This window comes from Anomaloglossus baeobatrachus, unplaced genomic scaffold (genome assembly GCF_048569485.1).
Source record: "Anomaloglossus baeobatrachus isolate aAnoBae1 unplaced genomic scaffold, aAnoBae1.hap1 Scaffold_82, whole genome shotgun sequence".
In the NCBI taxonomy this organism is placed as follows: domain Eukaryota; kingdom Metazoa; phylum Chordata; class Amphibia; order Anura; family Aromobatidae; genus Anomaloglossus; species Anomaloglossus baeobatrachus.
The window spans coordinates 405,897-429,420 of NW_027445206.1; the positions used below are offsets into that span (position 1 = coordinate 405,897).

A 23,524-nucleotide genomic window follows, 5' to 3' on the forward strand; every position below is an offset into this window, starting at 1 on the left:
GGCCCATACTGCAGCGAAGGTCTTCCAAGCACACTTATGCAGACCTCATGGCTACTCAGAGAGAGTCCTCACAGATCAAGGCACAGCCTTTGAAGCGGAAATCTTCAAGGACTTCTGCAGCTTTTACCGATGCAGGAAGATGCGCACTACACCCTACCATGCTCAAACCAATGGTTATCAACCTGCTCAGGACTTTACCCCATATTCCAGATGTGGCCTTACAAGTGATTTATAGAGGGGTAACAATACGTTGGGATCACCGGATCTAATCTCCCTTTTTATACACCCTAAAATCTTGTTTGCTTTAGAATAAACAATAACATCATAAAGGTATAGCAGTACCGTTTCAAAGTTTCGGTGTCCCAAGCAGCATTCCATCAGCCTCTGGAAGGTTCCTGGCAAATTGCACAGCTCGAAGGGCATGCTTTTGAACTCGCAGAGACCCATCGGGGTGGCAAAGGCGGTCTTCTCCCGGTCTGCCTCAGCAACGGACACTTGCCAATAGCGACTAGTGAGATCAAGGGTAGAAAAATAATTTGCAGTTCTCAATGCAGCTAGCTATTCCTCAATACAGGGGAGTGGTGCTGTCCTTCTTCTTTAACAGGACCAACGGAGCTGCCCAGAGGCTACAACTGTCACGGATAACCCCAGCCTCCTTCATGTTGCTCAACATGTCCTTGGTACACTGGTAATGTGCAGGTAGTTTTGGCTTATATCTCTCTTTGATGGGTGGGTGTGCACTTGTGGGGATGTAGTGTTTGACCCCTTTTATTCTTCAAAAGTCTAGCGGATGTTTGCTGAAGACTTGCTCGTATTCTTGCACTAGCCTGTAGACCCCCTTCTTGTGATGTGAAGGTGTGGAGTCAGTGCCTACGTGTAATTCCTTACACCACTCCTCTGGCTGACTTGGTGAGCTGTCACTGAATGGGTGGGCTGAAGCAATGGTGGATGCTGCTGTTTGGATAGCATGTGTATCTACTGAGAACAGCTTATCAATGGTGGCAAATCGGAGCAGCTTAATCTCTTGCTCTCCGCAGTTCAACACTCTCATGGGCACTCTTCCCTTCCATATTAATGAATAAAACTATGATGTAAATAGCATATAGATACCCCACAAATGCAGATAAAAGTAGGTTATGGGAAAAGGGGGAAGAGAGAAACAGGAAAATAGTGGAATAAAGTATACCTTCCAGGTGGGAGAGGAAATGGCAGCACAGCCAGTGGAGGTGAAGCAAGGGGAGCCTGCAACTAAAGAGTTGAGAGCGTTATCACATGGTGACTGAGCCTGATTGTAACGGGAGCATAGAGGTGCCGATCCTGTCTTACCTGCGTTGGTGTAGAAGTGGGTGTCCTGTGGTGGAGTCAGCTATGTGCAGTGGTGGCCGTGGGTTCTTTTATGTGCGACCGTAGTAATAGCTGCGCCCACTTCCTGTATGGGAGTGGAATGCAGTGAGGGTAATGGAACGCACGCCTGTGTGACGCCCCTGGACTAATCCAGGGTGTCACAGGGAACTGCACTATTCTCTATCCTTGGTGCAGGGCCCACCCTCCTTGGTTCCGGGGTCCGCAACAGTGATTCTGTACTAACAGCACAAATCCTAGTCACCCAAACACTACACTTGTCAGGCACACCAGGGGCGTGGTTCCAGCTGGGAAAGGAACCGCCCACCTATGAGTCAAACAGGCTGGTGGGAGGAGTCAGTTAGACAGTTGGTAGTAACTGAAAAAGAGAGAGGACCTGGGGATTAAGAGCTCCCTGAGGAGAGCCTGGCTGGGTCGTAGACAGTGGCCTGTACTTGACGGCTCAGAGATTAGCGGCGTCAGCACAGCGGAGGGATAGGACTTCCCACACAGAGCAGTCACAGAAAATCCCACGTGCCAGCTGCTAAGAGCAGGTCCCAATTAAAAAGAGGGACGGGACCCGAAGGTTTCAAGCCAACGGGGCCAGGGACACACACAGTATACAGTGTATGGAGGAAGGCTCCAGTCCACCACAGAATCACTGAAAGGGACCACCGCACGTGCAGTCACCGAGTGCAGCAGTACCAAGAGACTTTGTTTACCTCAGAGTCTGTGTCCACTGAATGCGTCATCACACCTGAGTGAGTACCCTGGCCCCCAGCGTCCTGCCGGCCCTATATCAATATAGGCTGTTCCTACCTATTCCCTACCCTGAGTCCCGGGGCCCCTACCTGCGGAGGGAATCACCACCAGGCTGCCCCAACACCATCAGCCCCGGCACTCCCATACAGCAGCGGCGGTATTCCTTATTACCGCACACCGCAGGTGGCGTCACAAATATTCTCCCCCGTAAAAAACCTTTTTGTTTTTCATCAAAGTGTCTGCCGAGCAGTCCGACTGCTGCTAGGGCGTCACACATTGATTTTTGGCGTCACGAACAGGATTGGACTGGACCCACTAACCTGGGTGACGTGCGCCTTCTCCAAAACTGTTGAGCCCAAAGTGAATAAAAAAAAAAAAAATTCAGTTGCCGCCATCTTGCTGCTGAAAACCAAGGGGGCATAGAAAGATGTCGGCGCCGGGTGAAGCGAGCGCAGCGGCAGTTCCCCCTCAAGATCAAGGTGACATGGACGCACGAGCGACCGCGCAGATAATGCCAATGACTTTACCGTATGTGCCAGGCGCTACCTGGCTACCACAATATGATGGTTCCCCTGACACTCTGCAAGGATTCAAAAGAAAAATCCGCACACTCCTGGATATGTTTGGGATGAATGACCGGCAGCAAGCGTCTGTACTACTCGGCCAGTTATCAGGCGCCGCAGAGCTGGAGGCGGAGACCTGGACAGATCAGGACCGGGCCTCAGTAACTGCCAGTGGATCTGGAGATGGAAGTTGAGATGCCTGAAGTTTATTCCCCAAATGCAGATTGGGATACCAAGCATAGAGCTCAATACAGGCAAATTCAAGAGTATGTCGAGGAGAATCTGGACCAAAGTAGGGAAAAGCAAGAAAGAAGCTTTAACAAGCAAGCCCAAGCCCCTCCATTTTCACCAGGAGAAGTGGTCTTAAAAAGAAAAAGAAAGATGCATAAACTGGACGACCAGTGGGAAAGAGAGCCATATGTGGTCCAGCCTTCCAATTTCAACAACCAGAAGACCTGTCTTGTCAGCAAGGACCAAGGAAGAACCACAGCTGTAATTTCCCGTGACCACTTGAAAAAGTGCCCTGAACCCCTGAACATCCAGAAGGAAGAATAGCCCCAACCTCAAGTGACTGAGAAAAAGAAGAGAGTGATCCACACCATCCTAGGTGACTTCCCGGAAGATTGGCCTATGTACAATGGAGCAGTGATTGTGCCTGTACTCACATTCCCGCAACCCGCGGAAGAACCAGAACCAAGGAGGCCTGAAATCATTGCACCTAGAGAAGTACCCATACCAGCACCACGAACACGTAGATTACCACCTACAACACCTAGCACCAGTAGTGGGGAACAGGTAGTAGCAAACACCACAGTACAAGGGTTAGAGGGAAGCCAGGAGCTGAGAAGGTCCACCCGTGTGAACTTTGGTCAGCCCCCACATAGGTTCAGAGATGAGGAATGGTAGCGGAACCCGGCTACTCTACCCTAATGTAAATAGTCTAAATATAGAGTAAATTTAAAAATGTTTAGTATTTTCCATGCTTTTAATTCTACTATTTTCCATGCTAAAGATAGTCATGTAAGACATGTTGATATAGAGTGTTGATAAGAAGAATGTTGATTTTATTTTAATTACCTGGATTCATGACCTGATTGACGACCAATGATAAGTTTTATTGAAAATGGACCTTTGGCTACAGGACTGGTGGTAGCCAGCACGAACTGGTGCTATTGTAAATGGTTATTTCCCATTCATAGCCACGGACTGCATCCCCACCTACAGGAGAAGACACAGGTGGAGGAGAGACCTGGGAGACATATGGCCCAGGTCTGGCCACCAACAGGAACGGTGGCTTGCCTCCTTTTGGAACTTTGGGGGTGGGATGAAGGACTGGGAAAGCGAAACATTGGGTTCAAGTGCCTCCCCTGCGTGGGATGGATAGATATGTTTTTCTTATTAAAATGTTCACTTTTTGCAGATAAAAATAAACACTCTGGGTGCACTGTAGCTCGGGGACGAGCTACGTTTAACCAAGGGGGAATGTGACGCCCCTGGACTAATCCAGGGTGTCACAGGGAACTGCACTATTCTCTATCCTTGGTGCAGGGCCCACCCTCCTTGGTTCCGGGGTCCGCAACAGTGATTCTGTACTAACAGCACAAATCCTAGTCACCCAAACACTACACTTGTCAGGCACACCAGGGGCGTGGTTCCAGCTGGGAAAGGAACCGCCCACCTATGAGTCAGACAGGCTGGTGGGAGGAGTCAGTTAGACAGTTGGTAGTAACTGAAAAAGAGAGAGGACCTGGGGATTAAGAGCTCCCTGAGGAGAGCCTGGCTGGGTCGCAGACAGTGGCCTGTACTTGACGGCTCAGAGATTAGCGGCGTCAGCACAGCGGAGGGATAGGACTTCCCACACAGAGCAGTCACAGAAAATCCCACGTGCCAGCTGCTAAGAGCAGGTCCCAATTAAAAAGAGGGACGGGACCCGAAGGTTTCAAGCCAACGGGGCCAGGGACACACACAGTATACAGTGTATGGAGGAAGGCTCCAGTCCACCACAGAATCACTGAAAGGGACCACCGCACGTGCAGTCACCGAGTGCAGCAGTACCAAGAGACTTTGTTTACCTCAGAGTCTGTGTCCACTGAATGCGTCATCACACCTGAGTGAGTACCCTGGCCCCCAGCGTCCTGCCGGCCCTATATCAATATAGGCTGTTCCTACCTATTCCCTACCCTGAGTCCCGGGGCCCCTACCTGCGGAGGGAATCACCACCAGGCTGCCCCAACACCATCAGCCCCGGCACTCCCATACAGCAGCGGCGGTATTCCTTATTACCGCACACCGCAGGTGGCGTCACAAATATTCTCCCCCGTAAAAAACCTTTTTGTTTTTCATCAAAGTGTCTGCCGAGCAGTCCGACTGCTGCTAGGGCGCCACACCGGCGCATTTGTGTTTAACGTCGCGCATGTGCAGAACGGAGAAAAGGCTGCGCTCACTTCCTAATGAAAGGGAGTGAGACGCATCTGGGAAGGGAAGGGAAAAGATTAGGGTTTGGGGATGATGAAAGGGCTTTCTACGGGCAAGGATGGCAAAGGGTGGCAGTGACGGAAAGTCAGGCAGCCTGTCCTGTCCTGTCCTGTCCGTCCGTCTTTTTGTATCATGAATTGGAAAGACTGCAAGGGGGAGGGGAGGTGCTTGTGTCCAAAAGGAGGAGTTATTCAGATTCATTGCAGTGGGCGGCGGCTGCAAAAAGCACCATTCTTCTTGTTTTTGCTCTGCAAAACAGCCTTTTCAAGGGTTGGCTTGGTGACAAAATGTCTTCTGTAGGCGTGGGTTTGTCTCCCTCTCCCTAAGATGTGTCCGGTATAGGCCAGGGTGCCACTCAAGGCCGTAACCAATTCGGGTTATAGCTTCTCGGCCTTTTGGCTAAGATCAAGTGTAGTTTCGGAGGACGCTACCTTGGTCGGTACTGGAAGGTGCCTGGGATTGCACGTCTGCCGGCCTTGAGGAAGTGTGTGCGCCTTCTGGTGACACATAGCCCTCTTGTGCCTGGACGGTTCCCAGGCAACGGGAGGCGATCACCTTTGTTATTTTGAAGTCCTACTGATAAACAGAAAAAAAAAAAATTTAAATCTGTTCTTATCAGTTTAATATCTGATACGTCCCCTCTCTGGGGACCATATATTAAATGGATTTTTAGAACAAGGAGATGGAAAAAATCTTGCTCTGTCCACTGCACGCATTGACCTGGTATTGCAGTACCTCCAGGACCGGTGCACCCCTTCTTAACCCAGTTTCCAAAAGCAGAACTCAATTCACCTGATTCAAATGAGCCCCATTAGTGAATTGAAAGAAAGCAAAAACTTTATATGCACCTCAATTTGGCCAATTCACTTTTCACACTTTCACCCTTTTTTTTATCTTTCACACCTTTTACTTGCTTTATTGATGCAAAAAGCTGTGCCAAATAGCAAACTCATCTCCACTCAACTTGACCAACTCTGCTATGTCCCGTGCAGTATCTTATTCTCAGTCTTATCTAGATCATTTGCAATTGAATAGAATAGATCCCTTTTGGCTACTTATGACTGTGTAAAATATGTAGTTTTACTGGGCTGGGATGAGAGAATCCATTGAAGCATGGTGTAGGGATTGTGGTTCCTGTGTGCTAAGAAGAGAGGCTGGCACCAGCCAGAAAGCCCCATTGCAGCCAATAATCACTTAATAACTTTTTCAACTTGTCATCATATGGGAGGCCCCGTTGTTGGTAGACGTGCACCTTCTCAGTGAATGGCCGGTGAAATGCAGGCAACTCGATCTCTTCGAGGTCATCATCCTCTGGCCCCTCTTCCGACAGGTGGGGCATCCGGGAGAGTGCATTGGCATTGACGTTGGTACGGCCGGCCCGGTACTTGATGGTGAAATCGTAGTTGGCTAACCTGGTCACCCACCGCTGCTCCAACGCGCCCAGCTTGGCCGTATCTAGATGGGTCAGCAGGTTATTGTCTGTGTACGCGGTGAACTTGGCTGCTGCCAGGTAATGGCGGAACCGCTCGGTGATAGCCCACACCAGTGCCAAGAGCTCAAGCTTGAAGGAGATGTAGTTCTCAGGGTTCCTCTCAGTCGGTCGGAGTTTTCGGCTAGCATAAGCTATTACCTTTTCCCTTCTGTCTTGGACCTGGGATAGAACAGCCCCCAAGCCCACATTGCTGGCGTCGGTGTAGAGGATGAATGGGCGGCTGTAGTCAGGGTACGCTAGGATTTCCTCTCCGGTCAGGGCTGTTCTCAGCTGGCGGAAGGATTCCTCATGCTTTTCTTCCCACACCAATGGGGCTACTAGGGATCTACCACCCTTGGTCTGTCCTACGAGGAGGTCTTGCATGGGGGCAGCCATCTTTGTGTACCCCTTAATGAAGCGACGGTAATATCCCACCAGGCCCAGAAACTGCCTCACTTCCCTCACTGTGGTCGGTCTCGGCCAGTCTTGGATGGCGGTGATCTTCTCGGGGTTGGGGGCGACACCTTCCGCACCAACCACATGTCCTAGGTACTGCACTCTGGGTTTCAGCAGATGACACTTTGAGGGCTTCAACTTCATCCCATACTTGGCAAGGGACGCGAACACCTCGGCTAGGTGCTCCAGGTGGGCTTCATACGTCTGTGAGTACACAATCACATCATCCAAGTACAGCAAAACGGTCCCATAGGCAGTCTTCTCTCGGTCTTCCGGTGCCACGGCCACCTGCCAGTACCCGCTGGTGAGGTCAAGGGTGGAGAAGTAGTTAGCGGTTCTCAGCGAGGCCAGGGACTCTTTGATGCGGGGCAGAGGGTAAGCATCCTTATGCGTTATCTGGTTAATCTTCCGGTAATCCACACACATCCGCATGGTGCCATCTTTCTTCTTAACCAGCACCAACGGAGCGGCCCAGGGACTACAGCTGTCCCTAATAACCCCTGCCTCCTTCATGTTCCTCAACATGTCTTTGGCGCATTGGTAGTGCGCAGGGGGAATAGGCCTGTATCTCTCTTTAATAGGGGAGTGTGTACCGGTAGGGATGTGGTGTTGAACCCCTTTAATCTGCCCAAAATCTAGAGGGTGCTTGCTAAAAACCCGCTCATACTCCTGTACCACCCGGTATACCCCTTCCTTGTGGTGTATGGGGGTATCATCAGTGCCGACATGTAGCTCTCGATACCACTCGCCTAACTCCCCCAGGGATGAGTGGGAACCGGCAGCAGGCGGTGTGACCGGGGGAACGGCTTCATGGATCGTGTGGGGATCTAGAGTGAGCAATTTGGCAAGGGTAGCGTACCGGGTGGTGCATGAATGCACACATATTGGTTTTATAATCTTATTGTATTACTTTATATTCTTATTTCACTTGTGCATATCTCCACCATAATCCTGGCTAAGAAATATAGCTTTTTTTGGGGTACACAGGTAGTAAGGTCTTCTTTCTATTTCTTTAGGGGTGATATAGCCTGGTGGAACTCTAGACCTCTAACATTATATATGCACCCTTTTTCTTTATGGTTCTTGGACACCTTATAACATTCTTCCATACATATATATCTTTCTCATAAATTATAAATAATTAGGCATTTTTATATATTTTATTTACATTTTCATAAATAACTTTTTACAAAGCATGGGGGACATTCTCACATACATATAATTTTCATGTACGCATTCTGAAAATTTACGCATAAACCGTACACACTCCTTTTTGTAACAATTTCTATAACTCATTCGCTGAACTCTCATCCCGGATATTCATTCTTACACCGAATTTCCTGTTATAACACAACATTCATGATTTTTATTCAATTTATTTTTATTTTTTAGGTTTATTAGTAGTGATGAGCGAGTACTAAAAAGCTCGGGTGCTCGAAGCTCGGGCCGAGCCTCCCAAGATACTCGTGTACTCGGCCCGAGCACCGAGCCCAATGTTATCCTATGGGAGACCCGAGTATTTTTGTGAAATGACCACCGGCAGCATGTAGAAACCCTAAAAATGGCACAAAAGTCTCCGAAGAGTGCTCAAATGACATGGCAACAGCATGGGGAAGACCCCTTGAAGCATTTATCACTCAAAAGTCACAGCTGTGAATAATTTTGTCCGCGTTTTACGCCATTTTTACGGACTCACCAGAAAACCTTCCAAAATGACACCAAAATGATTTTTCATAGCGGAAATGTTAAGGGCACATACCCAATAGTGAGATAAAGCTAATGTATGTTACTTTTTGAGATCAATACATGAAAGATTTTACGTAAAACATTGTGTGGCACTCCGATGTCCCTGAGAAGAGACGTACATAAAGGCCTCTGAGTCTAATGTGCCCATTTTGAGGAACTGAGTCTTTGTAGTATTTTCCTTTGCCAGGGCAGTCCAAAATTGTGAGGTTCACCAATGCCCCTGCATACAGACGTGCATGATGGCCTGTAAACCTGAAGTGCCCATTGTAAGGAAGTGGGTCTATTGTAGTATAACCCTTAGGCAGGGCAGCCAAAAATTGGGAGGCTCCACGTTGTCCCTGGATAGAGACGTGCATGAGGGCCTCAAAACATTAAGTGTCCAGTGTCAGGAAGTGGGTGTATTATAGTATAGCCCTTAGGCAGGGCAGCCAAAAATTGGGAGGCTCCACGTTGTCCCTGGATAGAGACGTGCATGAGGGCCTGTAAACCTGAAGTGCCCATTGGAAGGAAGTGGGTCTTTTGTAGTATAGCCCTTTGGCAGGGCAGCCAAAAATTGGGAGGCTCCACGTTGTCCCTGGATAGAGACGTGCATGAGGGCCTGTAAACCTGAAGTGCCCATTGGAAGGAAGTGGGTCTTTTGTAGTATAGCCCTTTGGCAGGGCAGCCAATAATTGGGAGGCTCCACGTTGTCCCTGGATAGAGACATGCATGAGGGCCTCAAAACATTAAGTGTCCATTGTCAGGAAGTGGGTGTATTATAGTATAGCCCTTAGGCAGGGCAGCCAAAAATTGGGAGGCTCCACGTTGTCCCTGGATAGAGACGTGCATGAGGGCCTGTAAACCTGAAGTGCCCATTGGAAGGAAGTGGGTCTTTTGTAGTATAGCCCTTTGGCAGGGCAGCCAAAAATTGGGAGGCTCCACGTTGTCCCTGGATAGAGACGTGCATGAGGGCCTCAAAACATTAAGTGTCCATTGTCAGGAAGTGGGTGTATTATAGTATAGCCCTTTGGCAGGGCAGCCAAAAATTGGGAGGCTCCACGTTGTCCCTGGATAGAGACGTGCATGAGGGCCTCAAAACATTAAGTGTCCATTGTCAGGAAGTGGGTGTATTATAGTATAGCCCTTAGGCAGGGCAGACAAAAATTGGGAGGCTCCACGTTGTCCCTGGATAGAGACGTGCATGAGGGCCTCAAAACATTAAGTGTCCATTGTCAGGAAGTGGGTCTTTTGTAGTATAGCCCTTTGGCAGGGCAGCCAAAAATTGGGAGGCTCCACGTTACAACGACAGGAGACCCGCTCCTTTGCAATGGGAACAATGTTTTGAGGCCCTCATGCACGTCTCTATGCAGGGACAACGTGGAGCCTCCCAATTTTTGGCTGCCCTGCCAAAGGGCTATACTATAATACACCCACTTCCTGACAATGGACACTTAATGTTTTGAGGCCCTCATGCACGTCTCTATCCAGGGACAACGTGGAGCCTCCCAATTTTTGGCTGCCCTGCCAAAGGGCTATACTACAAAAGACCCACTTCCTGACAATGGACACTTAATGTTTTGAGGCCCTCATGCACGTCTCTATCCAGGGACAACGTGGAGCCTCCTAATTTTTGGCTGCCCTGCCTAAGGGCTATACTATAATACACCCACTTCCTGACAATGGACACTTAATGTTTTGAGGCCCTCATGCACGTCTCTATCCAGGGACAACGTGGAGCCTCCCAATTTTTGGCTGCCCTGCCAAAGGGCTATACTACAAAAGACCCACTTCCTTCCAATGGGCACTTCAGGTTTACAGGCCCTCATGCACGTCTCTATCCAGGGACAACGTGGAGCCTCCCAATTTTTGGCTGCCCTGCCTAAGGGCTATACTATAATACACCCACTTCCTGACAATGGACACTTAATGTTTTGAGGCCCTCATGCATGTCTCTATCCAGGGACAACGTGGAGCCTCCCAATTTTTGGCTGCCCTGCCAAAGGGCTATACTATAATACACCCACTTCCTGACAATGGACACTTAATGTTTTGAGGCCCTCATGCACGTCTCTATCCAGGGACAACGTGGAGCCTCCCAATTTTTGGCTGCCCTGCCAAAGGGCTATACTACAAAAGACCCACTTCCTTCCAATGGGCACTTCAGGTTTACAGGCCCTCATGCACGTCTCTATCCAGGGACAACGTGGAGCCTCCCAATTTTTGGCTGCCCTGCCTAAGGGCTATACTATAATACACCCACTTCCTGACACTGGACACTTAATGTTTTGAGGCCCTCATGCACGTCTCTATCCAGGGACAACGTGGAGCCTCCCAATTTTTGGCTGCCCTGCCTAAGGGCTATACTACAATAGACCCACTTCCTTACAATGGGCACTTCAGGTTTACAGGCCATCATGCACGTCTGTATGCAGGGGCATTGGTGAACCTCACAATTTTGGACTGCCCTGGCAAAGGAAAATACTACAAAGACTCAGTTCCTCAAAATGGGCACATTAGACTCAGAGGCCTTTATGTACGTCTCTTCTCAGGGACATCGGAGTGCCACACAATGTTTTACGTAAAATCTTTCATGTATTGATCTCAAAAAGTAACATACATTAGCTCTATCTCACTATTGGGTATGTGCCCTTAACATTTCCGCTATGAAAAATCATTTTGGTGTCATTTTGGAAGGTTTTCTGGTGAGTCCGTAAAAATGGCGTAAAACGCGGACAAAATTATTCACAGCTGTGACTTTTGAGTGATAAATGCTTCAAGGGGTCTTCCCCATGCTGTTGCCATGTCATTTGAGCACTCTTCGGAGACTTTTGTGCCATTTTTAGGGTTTCTACATGCTGCCGGTGGTCATTTCACAAAAATACTCGGGTCTCCCATAGGATAACATTGGGCTCGGTGCTCGGGCCGAGTACACGAGTATCTTGGGAGGCTCGGCCCGAGCTTCGAGCACCCGAGCTTTTTAGTACTCGCTCATCACTACTAATAAACCTAAAAAATAAAAATAAATTGAATAAAAATCATGAATGTTGTGTTATAACAGGAAATTCGGTGTAAGAATGAATATCCGGGATGAGAGTTCAGCGAATGAGTTATAGAAATTGTTACAAAAAGGAGTGTGTACGGTTTATGCGTAAATTTTCAGAATGCGTACATGAAAATTATATGTATGTGAGAATGTCCCCCATGCTTTGTAAAAAGTTATTTATGAAAATGTAAATAAAATATATAAAAATGCCTAATTATTTATAATTTATGAGAAAGATATATATGTATGGAAGAATGTTATAAGGTGTCCAAGAACCATAAAGAAAAAGGGTGCATATATAATGTTAGAGGTCTAGAGTTCCACCAGGCTATATCACCCCTAAAGAAATAGAAAGAAGACCTTACTACCTGTGTACCCCAAAAAAAGCTATATTTCTTAGCCAGGATTATGGTGGAGATATGCACAAGTGAAATAAGAATATAAAGTAATACAATAAGATTATAAAACCAATATGTGTGCATTCATGCACCACCCGGTACGCTACCCTTGCCAAATTGCTCACTCTAGATCCCCACACGATCCATGAAGCCGTTCCCCCGGTCACACCGCCTGCTGCCGGTTCCCACTCATCCCTGGGGGAGTTAGGCGAGTGGTATCGAGAGCTACATGTCGGCACTGATGATACCCCCATACACCACAAGGAAGGGGTATACCGGGTGGTACAGGAGTATGAGCGGGTTTTTAGCAAGCACCCTCTAGATTTTGGGCAGATTAAAGGGGTTCAACACCACATCCCTACCGGTACACACTCCCCTATTAAAGAGAGATACAGGCCTATTCCCCCTGCGCACTACCAATGCGCCAAAGACATGTTGAGGAACATGAAGGAGGCAGGGGTTATTAGGGACAGCTGTAGTCCCTGGGCCGCTCCGTTGGTGCTGGTTAAGAAGAAGGATGGCACCATGCGGATGTGTGTGGATTACCGGAAGATTAACCAGATAACGCATAAGGATGCTTACCCTCTGCCCCGCATCAAAGAGTCCCTGGCCTCGCTGAGAACCGCTAACTACTTCTCCACCCTTGACCTCACCAGCGGGTACTGGCAGGTGGCCGTGGCACCGGAAGACCGAGAGAAGACTGCCTATGGGACCGTTTTGCTGTACTTGGATGATGTGATTGTGTACTCACAGACGTATGAAGCCCACCTGGAGTACCTAGCCGAGGTGTTCGCGTCCCTTGCCAAGTATGGGATGAAGTTGAAGCCCTCAAAGTGTCATCTGCTGAAACCCAGAGTGCAGTACCTAGGACATGTGGTTGGTGCGGAAGGTGTCGCCCCCAACCCCGAGAAGATCACCGCCATCCAAGACTGGCCGAGACCGACCACAGTGAGGGAAGTGAGGCAGTTTCTGGGCCTGGTGGGATATTACCGTCGCTTCATTAAGGGGTACACAAAGATGGCTGCCCCCATGCAAGACCTCCTCGTAGGACAGACCAAGGGTGGTAGATCCCTAGTAGCCCCATTGGTGTGGGAAGAAAAGCATGAGGAATCCTTCCGCCAGCTGAGAACAGCCCTGACCGGAGAGGAAATCCTAGCGTACCCTGACTACAGCCGCCCATTCATCCTCTACACCGACGCCAGCAATGTGGGCTTGGGGGCTGTTCTATCCCAGGTCCAAGACAGAAGGGAAAAGGTAATAGCTTATGCTAGCCGAAAACTCCGACCGACTGAGAGGAACCCTGAGAACTACATCTCCTTCAAGCTTGAGCTCTTGGCACTGGTGTGGGCTATCACCGAGCGGTTCCGCCATTACCTGGCAGCAGCCAAGTTCACCGCGTACACAGACAATAACCTGCTGTCCCATCTAGATACGGCCAAGCTGGGCGCGTTGGAGCAGCGGTGGGTGACCAGGTTAGCCAACTACGATTTCACCATCAAGTACCGGGCCGGCCGTACCAACGTCAATGCCAATGCACTCTCCCGGATGCCCCACCTGTCGGAAGAGGGGCCAGAGGATGATGACCTCGAAGAGATCGAGTTGCCTGCATTTCACCGGCCATTCACTGAGAAGGTGCACGTCTACCAACAACGGGTGAACCTGGATCCGCTGCCCCGACAGGACTGGCAGGAAGCTCAGGACCAGGCACCTGCTGTCCGCCTGGTCAAGACTCTAGTGGAACAGGGTTCTGCTGGGATAGACCCTGCTGCCCCTGCCGAAGCCCAACGTCTGTGGCAAGAACGGACCCGGCTATACCTACACCAGGGGAAGTTGTATCGCGAGCTGATTAATCCAAAGACTCACGAGAAGATCCGCCAGCTGGTGATTCCCCAGGCTAACGTGCCCACCGTCCTGCAAGCATACCATGATGGTGCAGTGCACTTCGGGTGGAAGAAGCTAGAGATGTTGTTAAGAGAGCGGTTCTATTGGAGTGGAATGCGGGAATCTGTGGAGGCCTGGTGCCGAGAATGTGGCCCTTGCGCATTGAGAAGGAAGGACGAGGCCAGCCAGAAGGCACCCCTACACCCGATCATTACACACCAACCGCTGGAGCTGGTTGCCCTTGACCATGTAAAGCTCACCCCCAGCCGAAGTGGGTACACCTACGCTCTGACCATCGTAGACCACTACTCGAGGTTCCTGGTGGTTGTCCCAGTTAAGGACTTAACCGGCCGCACCGCTGCTAAGGCTTTCCAGGCTTATTTCTGTTGACCGCATTGGTACCCGGAGAGGGTGCTTACCGACCAGGGTCCGGCCTTTGAAGCAGAGGTATTCCAGGAATTCTGCCAGTTGTACGGCTGCAAGAAAATCCGGACCACGCCTTACCACGCCCAAACCAATGGCATTTGTGAAAAGATGAACCACTTGGTCCTGGGCCTCCTCAAGACGTTACCACTGGAAGAGCGGAACCTGTGGCTGGAGAAGCTACCTGACCTGGTCGATATGTACAACAACATCCCTTCCAGCTCTACGAAATGCACTCCAGCATACCTGATGAGAGCTCGTCCCGGCCGGCTACCAGTGGATCTGGAAATGGGCTTGGAAGCTTCAGAAGCACTCCTGTCGACAGCTGAATGGGACACTCGGCGGAGGACACAGTACCGACAGGTCCAGGAGTATGTTGAAAAGAACTTGTGCCGGAGTCGGGGACAACAGGAGCAGTGCTTCAACAAGAAGGCGCCTGCCGGTTCCTTCCAACCTGGGGATGTAGTGCTGAAGCGGAAAAGAAGGGCCCACAAGCTGGATGATCAATGGGAAAAAACCCCGTATGTAGTCCAGCCCACAGGATGGGAGAATGGGAAGGCCTACCAGATCAGCCGTGACCAGGGGGGGACTTTGGCCACGGTTTCCCGAGACCACCTGAAGAAGTGCCCACCAGCATTGAGAGTAGCGGATGAGGCTCCAGTTCCCAGTCCAGTGGAGAAGGAAAAAGAGGTAATCCACACCATGATGGGTGATTTTCCAGCAGACTGGCCTACACAGAACGGTGCGGTGATCCTTCCAGTGATACTGTTCCCACAACCCGTGGATGAAGAAATGATGGAAACGGTTAACCGCGAGCCAGTGCCCAGGGATGTACCTGTACCCAGCTCCCCTACGCCTCCGCCTGCCCCACATGATAGCAGGGAGGAGGAACTGACTGTTCCCTCTGCCCCACTGCCTGTCACCACTGACACCGGACCCCGAAGGTCCACTCGCCCCAACCTAGGTAGACCCCCACTTAGGTACAGGGAAACTACTCTTTAAAAGGGGGGGGCTTTATGTGTTGAGTGTACCAGTTTGAAAGTTTTAAATGATAAGTAAAGATGATCAACCAAAGAAGTTTACCTGATTGAACCGTGATTAAACCGGCCGTTGCCGGCAACTGTTGTCCCCGTAGGGACTGTGCAACCATTGCGTAAGGAACTGCTTACGGACAAGCCCGAGAACTTGCAGGGCAACCACAAACTTAGTGCAATGTAAATAAAAATGTTTGTTGGCTTGACACCGTTACCGCCTCCGGAGAGGCTGATTTGGGAGGATGGGCCTGGAGGAAAGGGATGGCCTAGGCCCGCCACTACCGTAACCGGTGGCGATCCTCCGGGGGTTCAGGGGTCCCCTTGGACGTGGGCCCCCTGAAAGAGACAGAACCCGCTCGGGCAACTTGGTGCTGGACTGGGGTCAAGGGGTGCTGCCCGCTTCTTAGGGGCAGCATCAGGGCCAGGTTGTTTGGGTGGGAGAAGAGCGGAAGCTGTACCGTTGTAAAATGTTTATGATGCTTTTACATGTTTTACCGTTTTATTCTTTTTCAGTTGTGAAAATAAAACCGGTGATGGACGGGCAGCCCGCGGACGGTCTGCATTTTACTATAGGGGAATGTGGCGCCCTGGACAAGCCAGGTCGTCACAGGTACTACACCAACACACTCTACACTCCGGCTAGGCACACCGAAGCTAAACACAAATCCTAGTTGCCTTCCTCCAGGGGCTGATGTCCACACCAGGGGGTGGGCCAGGCGGTTGATCCCACCCACCGAGGAGTTCACAGTCCTGGAGGCGGGAAAAGGAGTCAGATTAGAGATCAGTTTTGGAGTTAGAGAAGTGAAGAGGAGAGGAGACTGACCGTGTCCGGGTGTGTGGCCCGGGCACTCAGCAAGGTTGGCAGACGGTGGTGACCTTCTGCAGGAGAGGCTGATTGGAGTGAACCGTACGGACCGGGGATGGGCGGTGGCCCGCCGGTACCAGATCGGGGAGTGAAGAGAAGCCAGCACCATCCGGCAGGGCCTACGGACCCCGACCAGGCTAGGAGTCGCCGTAAAACCGGTCAAATCCGTTAGCGACAGGAACCTCCAGGGTTTCCCAGCAGTCAAGACCCGATTGAAGGCAACAGCTCACACCGTAGAGGGAAGCACAGTCACCGCCAAGGCTACAGTTCCCAGGGCCAGAGCCTGCGGGCAAAAGGGGCTCCCTCAGCATCCATCCAAGCTGGGGAGCGGGTTACCGGTGGGAAGCCCGCTAGATTTTGGGGGAATAAAAGGGGTCCAACACCACATCCCCACAGGTGCACACCCACCCATCAAAGAGAGCTATAAGCCAATACCACCTTCACATTGCCAGTGTACCAAGGACATGTTGAGCAACATGAAGGCGGCTGGGGTTATCCGTGACAGTTGTAGCCTTTGGGCAGCTCTGTTGATCCTGTTAAAAAAGAAGGACGGCACCACTCCCCGTATTGAGGAATCGCTAGCTGCATTGAGAACTGCAAATTATTTTTCTACCCTTGATCTCACTAGTCACTATTGGCAAGTGTCCGTTGCTGAGGCAGACCGGGAGAAGACCGCCTTCGCCACCCCTATGGGTCTCTGCGAGTTCAAAAGCATGCCCTTCGAGCTGTGCAATGCGCCAGGAACCTTCCAGAGGCTGATGGAATGCTGCTTGGGACAAGATTTTAGGGTGTATAAAAAGGGAGATTAGATCCCGTGATCCCAACGTATTGTTACACCTCTATAAATCACTTGTAAGGCTACATCTGGAATATGGGAACCAGTTTTGGGCTCCACATTTTAATAAGGACATTCAGAAGTTAGAGTCAGTTCAAAGGTGGGCAACTAGACTACTACAAGGAATGGAAGGCCTCCCATTCACAAGTTGAAAAAGTTATTAAGTGATTATTGGCTGCAATGGGGCTTTCTGGCTGGTGCCAGCCTCTCTTCTTAGCACACAGGAACCACAATCCCTACACCATGCTTCAATGGATTCTCTCATCCCAGCCCAGTAAAACTACATATTTTACACAGTCATAAGCAGCCAAAAGGGATCTATTCTATTCAATTGCAAATGATCTAGATAAGACTGAGAATAAGATACTGCACGGGACATAGCAGAGTTGGTCAAGTTGAGTGGAGATGAGTTTGCTATTTGGCACAGCTTTTTGCATCAATAAAGCAAGTAAAAGGTGTGAAAGATAAAAAAAAGGGTGAAAGTGTGAAAAGTGAATTGGCCAAATTGAGGTGCATATAAAGTTTTTGCTTTCTTTCAATTCACTAATGGGGCTCATTTGAATCAGGTGAATTGAGTTCTGCTTTTGGAAACTGGGTTAAGAAGGGGTGCACCGGTCCTGGAGGTACTGCAATACCAGGTCAATGCGTGCAGTGGACAGAGCAAGATTTTTTCCATCTCCTTGTTCTAAAAATCCATTTAATATATGGTCCCCAGAGAGGGGACGTATCAGATATTAAACTGATAAGAACAGATTTAATTTTTTTTTTTTTTCTGTTTATCAGTAGGACTTCAAAATAACAAAGGTGATCGCCTCCCGTTGCCTGGGAACCGTCCAGGCACAAGAGGGCTATGTGTCACCAGAAGGCGCACACACTTCCTCAAGGCCGGCAGACGTGCAATCCCAGGCACCTTCCAGTACCGACCAAGGTAGCGTCCTCCGAAACTACACTTGATCTTAGCCAAAAGGCCGAGAAGCTATAACCCCAATTGGTTACGGCCTTGAGTGGCACCCTGGCCTATACCGGACACATCTTAGGGAGAGGGAGACAAACCCACGCCTACAGAAGACATTTTGTCACCCAAGCCAACCCTTGAAAAGGCTGTTTTGCAGAGCAAAAACAAGAAGAATGGTGCTTTTTGCAGCCGCCGCCCACTGCAATGAATCTGAATAACTCCTCCTTTTGGACACAAGCACCTCCCCTCCCCCTTGCAGTCTTTCCAATTCATGATACAAAAAGACGGACGGACAGGACAGGACAGGACAGGCTGCCTGACTTTCCGTCACTGCCACCCTTTGCCATCCTTGCCCGTAGAAAGCCCTTTCATCATCCCCAAACCCTAATCTTTTCCCTTCCCTTCCCAGATGCGTCTCACTCCCTTTCATTAGGAAGTGAGCGCAGCCTTTTCTCCGTTCTGCACATGCGCGACGTTAAACACAAATGCGCAGGCGTGCGTTCCATTACCCTCACTGCATTCCACTCCCATACAGGAAGTGGGCGCAGCTATTACTACGGTCGCACATAAAAGAACCCACGGCCACCACTGCACATAGCTGACTCCACCACAGGACACCCACTTCTACACCAACGCAGGTAAGACAGGATCGGCACCTCTATGCTCCCGTTACAATCAGGCTCAGTCACCATGTGATAACGCTCTCAACTCTTTAGTTGCAGGCTCCCCTTGCTTCACCTCCACTGGCTGTGCTGCCATTTCCTCTCCCACCTGGAAGGTATACTTTATTCCACTATTTTCCTGTTTCTCTCTTCCCCCTTTTCCCATAACCTACTTTTATCTGCATTTGTGGGGTATCTATATGCTATTTACATCATAGTTTTATTCATTAATATGGAAGGGAAGAGTGCCCATGAGAGTGTTGAACTGCGGAGAGCAAGAGATTAAGCTGCTCCGATTTGCCACCATTGATAAGCTGTTCTCAGTAGATACACATGCTATCCAAACAGCAGCATCCACCATTGCTTCAGCCCACCCATTCAGTGACAGCTCACCAAGTCAGCCAGAGGAGTGGTGTAAGGAATTACACGTAGGCACTGACTCCACACCTTCACATCACAAGAAGGGGGTCTACAGGCTAGTGCAAGAATACGAGCAAGTCTTCAGCAAACATCCGCTAGACTTTTGAAGAATAAAAGGGGTCAAACACTACATCCCCACAAGTGCACACCCACCCATCAAAGAGAGATATAAGCCAAAACTACCTGCACATTACCAGTGTACCAAGGACATGTTGAGCAACATGAAGGAGGCTGGGGTTATCCGTGACAGTTGTAGCCTCTGGGCAGCTCCGTTGGTCCTGTTAAAGAAGAAGGACAGCACCACTCCCCTGTATTGAGGAACAGCTAGCTGCATTGAGAACTGCAAATTATTTTTCTACCCTTGATCTCATTAGTCGCTATTGGCAAGTGTCCGTTGCTGAGGCAGACCGGGAGAAGACCGCCTTTGCCACCCCGATGGGTCTCTGCGAGTTCAAAAGCATGCCCTTCGAGCTGTGCAATTTGCCAGGAACCTTCCAGAGGCTGATGGAATGCTGCTTGGGACACCGAAACTTTGAAACGGTACTGCTATACCTTTATGATGTTATTGTTTATTCTAAAGCAAACAAGATTTTAGGGTGTATAAAAAGGGAGATTAGATCCGGTGATCCCAACGTATTGTTACCCCTCTATAAATCACTTGTAAGGCCACATCTGGAATATGGGGTAAAGTCCTGAGCAGGTTGATAACCATTGGTTTGAGCATGGTAGGGTGTAGTGCGCATCTTCCTGCATCGGTAAAAGCTGCAGAAGTCCTTGAAGATTTCCGCTTCAAAGGCTGTGCCTTGATCTGTGAGGACTCTCTCTGAGTAGCCATGAGGTCTGCATAAGTGTGCTTGGAAGACCTTCGCTGCAGTATGGGCCATTAGATCTTTGACTTGTACCACAACCATAAATCTCGAGTAGTTGTCTACCATCGTAAGTGCATACGTGAGCTCGCCTCGATATTCTGCAACAAAACTCCCTTTTTCGATTTCAGTTTCAGCAAACACTCCTCTTCCTGTAGAAAATATTTATCATTACCTAAGACAGTCATTCTAATGCATGACAATATTAAGGCAATTTAGTTAAAACTTGTTTTAACTCACCTTTAAGGGGATTGATGTATTTCATGGTCAATCCAGGTTTGTCAGTGATGGCACTGACATAATGTATGGCGTCTTTTTCGGGCGTTATCCTTTGCCTTTTCATTGTGAAAATCCAGTTGCCTATATCAAAGCAAATTCTACTACTTGTAAAGTATGCAGAAAATGAAATGTAGAACATATAACATCAACTGCTTAGGAACGCATCATAGGTTAGTACTTAAAAGGATATTGTCATGTTCTAGTCATAATGCAAGCTGGGCATTTTTCATGTTACCCTGTAATCGCCGGCCTGTTCTAATGCTCACAAGCCAAGATATAGGCTCAGCTGCTAAGGCTTCCCTCTGCCTTCTGAATGAAACTTGAATATGTCTGGGTCACTGTGTATATAGCAGGTGCTCAGAAAAAATAAGAGTCAATTCAATAGAAATAGCTCTGGCACACTATAGTGATCAATAACGTAAGAAAAGAACTCTTGGAATGCTGAAAATTCTTTATTTGTGCAAAAGGATAATTCATCCAACGTTTCGACCTTGTTTTTAGGTCTTTATCAAGGATAAAGTTATCTAAGATCATAAAGGGTTACAAAACCATATAAACACGTAATTAGTACATAGTACAACATAACAGTACAATATATTGCTACTTGAGAGTACAATGGGTCAAATGACCATGATGCACATACAAAAAAATTTTCCAAAGCCATAGTGAAAACATTTGTACTGAGGAAAGAAAATTTCCACATGACCTATCTGGAGAAACATTCTGGATCAAACAACCAAAAATAGTCAAGCAGGTAAATACACACCTATATGGATAACAGGATGATATGTGTTCAATTGTATAGCGTCATTGCCATTAAGGTACAAATGGAAAACTTGCAATCCTATATAGTGAAGGAAATGAACACATATCATATCAAAGAACACAGGAACATGGGTGTGAGAAAAACCTCAATGTTTATACTTTGTTCTTTATAATGGTGTGAACATGTATATGTCTCAGTACCTTATGCACTTGAGAATTCTAGTGAGTAGATCATGAAAGCCTATTTCAGAACTGGAATCGGTAAATAATTGTAGGTGGAATCTAAATGAAAAGATGGTACAAGTGTTATCATGACACGTGGGCTATAACACAATGGACCGTGTGACAAAGAAGAAAGGAGAGAAAGAAGAGGAAGAAAATGCAACTACCTGTAACATTACGTGATAGTCACTGGTAAGTATCACTTGACAATTCAAGTGAAAAAGGATTCCTTTATTAAAGGGTTCTCAGTCGCCTCAGGATCATGAAATACTAGGGTAAATGATATGAGAATGGGTAAGAAGCACCACTAAAGGAAATATGAGATGCAGGACATATATCTATAAACCCCTGAACTACATGATAGAAATAAAAAGAAGAAAAAAGAAAAAAAAGAAGAAAGAAGAAGAACACATAGAATGCGGAAAGAGAATGGGTACAACTACCTGAGTTACTGCAGGGAGGCCCCTGGTTGGTATTGTGAGGGTTAGTGGAATTCCTTCACTGAAGGGTTCTCAGTTGCCTCAGGTTCGTGAAAAATGCTATAGACAAATAATGCCCGGAGAAAAGGGGTTCATATACAGCGAATAATGGTAATACAAGGTACATGTGTCACATGTAATAGTATATATATATATATTGTACTAAGCTCTACACCAGAAATAGAAAGTAGTCCCTCTGCCTTCTGTCTAGGTGCCCTGAGTTATGTCCTGTAAACTGTCACAGGGACCCAGACACACATGTGTAGTAGGGGAATATCCCTGCTGAGATGCCAGTGCTAGAGCACTCGTTTGCTGTGGAGTTGAACGCTATGTGAGCAGTTCTTACCTTCAATGAGCAGAAGTCTCTTTTTTCAGATTTCAATATCTCTGTGGGTATCTGGCAGAAATATGGAATACTCTTTACTGCTAAGACCCTGTACACCACTCCCACTAAAGGGGGCTTTACACGCTGCGACATCGCTAATGCGGAGTCGTTGGGGTCACGGAATTTGTGACGCACATCCGGCCGCATTAGCGATGTTGCTGCGTGTGACACCGATGAGCGATTTTGCATCGCTGCAAAAACGTGCAAAATCGCTCATCGGTGACATGGGTCTCCATTCTCGATTATCGTTACTGCAGCAGTAACGATGTAGTTCGTCGCTCCTGCGGCAGCACACATCGCTCCGTGTGACACCGCAGAAACGAGGAACCTCTCCTTACCTGCCTCCCAGCCGCTATGAGGAAGGAAGGAGGTGGGCGGGATGTTCCGGCCACTCATCTCCGCCCCTCCGCTGCTATTGGGCGGTCGCTCAGTGACGTCGCTGTGACGCCGCACGGACCGCCCCCTTAGAAAGGAGGCGGTTCGCCAGTCACAGCGACGTCGCCGGGCAGGTAAGTATGTGTGACGGGTCTGGTCGGTGTTGTGCAGCATGGGCAGCGATTTGCCCGTGTCGCGCAACAGATGGGGGCGGGTATCCACACTAGCGATATCGGGACCGATATCGCAGTGTGTAAAGTAGCCTTTAATAAACTGTGTAAAGGATTTTAAGTAAAAATCCACAATAAACCAGCGCTAGATGGGTTTTTATAATTTTATTAATAGACCACAAATAAAAATTTTTTTGCTATCCTTGTTTCAAGACAGAGTATTTGATAATATACAATACACTGATTATTACTAAAACCAAGGACCACATAAAACAAGGACCACATAAAATAAAAAATGAAAGTAATGAGAATAAAATTCTTTTGTATAACCAATTAACTTCGAGGTGATACAATATTCACATTGATTTAGTTTTACCAGTCTAATGTAATGCCCCGGCCGGTGGCATATATTTTGTTTGGTTAATAATTTAGACTTATACAATGAAAGATGTACTATACCACCCCTGGCTAACTTACAAGTTTTAAGTTGTACAATATAAGTTTGCGACGTTATATTCGCCCCCAGGGCCTGGGGGAATAAACCTCACAACAACTTGACCGCAAAAAACACCCCGGATTTCTCCGTTGATTAGGCTGGAACCGCTATGTACAGGATTGACCTGTTAGACTTCCAGAGCGGACGTTTTGAGGCCAGTGGCCGCGACTAGTGCTGG

The 23,524-nt window shown here is 48.5% G+C and overlaps 2 pseudogenes; one reads left to right on the forward strand and one right to left on the reverse strand.

Annotated features, from left to right (window-relative positions):
• The first annotated feature begins 5,691 nt into the window (after positions 1-5,691).
• LOC142288345 (U2 spliceosomal RNA) lies at positions 5,692-5,898 on the forward strand (annotated as a pseudogene).
• Positions 5,899-17,873: 11,975 nt separating this feature from the next.
• On the reverse strand, positions 17,874-18,081 carry LOC142288346 (U2 spliceosomal RNA; annotated as a pseudogene).
• Positions 18,082-23,524: the final 5,443 nt, after the last annotated feature.